At 37.5% G+C, this 1,818-nt stretch overlaps 1 pseudogene; it reads left to right on the plus strand.

Annotated features, from left to right (window-relative positions):
- The first annotated feature begins 503 nt into the window (after positions 1–503).
- On the plus strand, positions 504–939 carry LOC132514346 (FUN14 domain-containing protein 1-like; annotated as a pseudogene).
- The last annotated feature ends 879 nt before the right edge of the window (positions 940–1,818 follow it).

The raw sequence follows: 1,818 nt of genomic DNA on the forward strand, positions 1-1,818 counted from the left end.
CCACTTCAAGTGCATCTCTGGGAAACTAGCTATTGGAACTGTCCTCAAATTTATCCTGCTGAGGCTAAAGTTTTCTTATCTATAAAATACTCTTCAGGGACTTACTTGGGGGTCCAGTGGTGAAGACTCCATGCTTCTACTTCAGGGAGCACAGGTTCAATCCTTGGTCAGGGAGAAAAGATCATGTATGCCATGCCATGCAGCCAAAAATAATAATAATAATAAAATACTATTCATTACTTAATTAAAAAAATAATGGGGGAAGCAGTAAAAGCCCTCAATTCCAGAGGGTGAGAAAGCTTGGGGATAGAGAGCTGTGAAGTTCTTTTAATTAGTCCAGCACAGAAAGACTGATTTACCTAGAAATACCATTTGCTTAGTTTTCATGAAGTGCTTACTTCTGCGTCTATGACCCTTTCTTCCAACCCCAGGCCCTCTTTGCCCCCCTTTGACAGCTGAGTCCTCTTCACTTGGTTCTGGATTCCAAGGCCAGGCCAGTCTAGATGGGATCTCTCTCACCTGAATATGAAAGTGATGATGATTCCTACTGGACCTAACTCAGTATACATGAAGACACCGCTGGTAGAATCTATGTTTGGCCATAGTTTGGCACTTCCGGTAGAACAATACTCAGTAGCCATCCAGATTGCACTGGCCATTGTGCAGGATTTTTGTTCCAGAAAGTTGGAAAACTTACAGCAACAGTAGGCTGCTGGCCATCTTCTTCAGATTTACCAGTCAAAGTAACTATGTGCAAATCAACTGGGACAGAGTTGAAAAAAGATATAAAGAAAGCAGGAAGACCTGATTCAGAAATGAGCAAATAAAGCAGCACCTGAAATCAGCAATATAATTGAAGCAGCAACAGAATTTATCAAACAGGACATTGTGATGTTCAGTGGATTTGTGAGAGGCTATTTGCTAGGCCTTGCCTCTTAAGGACATGAGTGTTCTGTCACAGTGGATTCAACCTGAGAGGAGAAGGGGTGGTAACATGATGATGTCTCTACAGTTCCAGACACCAGATCCTCCAGGGTGTGAAGAAAAAAGTAGTTGGGCAAAATGGAACTCACAACTTACTGTTTGTCTTCTGACAAATCCTGCAGCGCAGCCAAAAAATAAATAAAGTGAATCCACTTAAAAAAAATATATGTTTGCAATAAACTAAAAGGATTGTAATGCCCTTTTGTGGAAGGTCTTAGAAATAATAGAATTATTGAATATATTAAATAGATTCTACTGATATAAAATAATAATAATGGGGGGAAAATCACTGCTGTTCTAGTCTCTGTGACATAATTAATGCAGCTTGTATCTCCCAAATCTTACCATTCTGTTTCTCTTGCAGGACCAGAATACGGTGCTGCCCTTTGCATTCTCTGCTTCCCAGCACAGAAAACACTGGCAAAGAACAGGCAAGGAAGCTGGACATTTAAGCCACTCTAAACTACAGATTATTCTTGAAGGAGAATCTTTTAAGGAACTGAGTTTTTGGTTTTACATGTATAGTAATGAATATATACAACTGAATTTTACAGTTATTTTTAAACAGTTGTATAAATGTTTTCTTAACTGAGAGATGACTGATTTTACTTTTTCTGTTTTCACTTGTATTCATTATGACGTTTTTAAAATTATAAGCCTTGAATCAATATACTTACGTGAGTGTTGATAAGAGTAATCATTTCTAAACTTGTTTGTCTCATGCCATAATATATACACATATTTCAAGATATTGAATTTATAGAAAATATATAGAAAAATATATGGAAGTGAATATTTAGAGAAAAAATCACTACTGATCACACCTCGTCAAAT

The sequence above is a fragment of the Lagenorhynchus albirostris genome, unplaced genomic scaffold (assembly GCF_949774975.1).
Source record: "Lagenorhynchus albirostris unplaced genomic scaffold, mLagAlb1.1 scaffold_202, whole genome shotgun sequence".
In the NCBI taxonomy this organism is placed as follows: Eukaryota; Metazoa; Chordata; class Mammalia; order Artiodactyla; family Delphinidae; genus Lagenorhynchus; species Lagenorhynchus albirostris.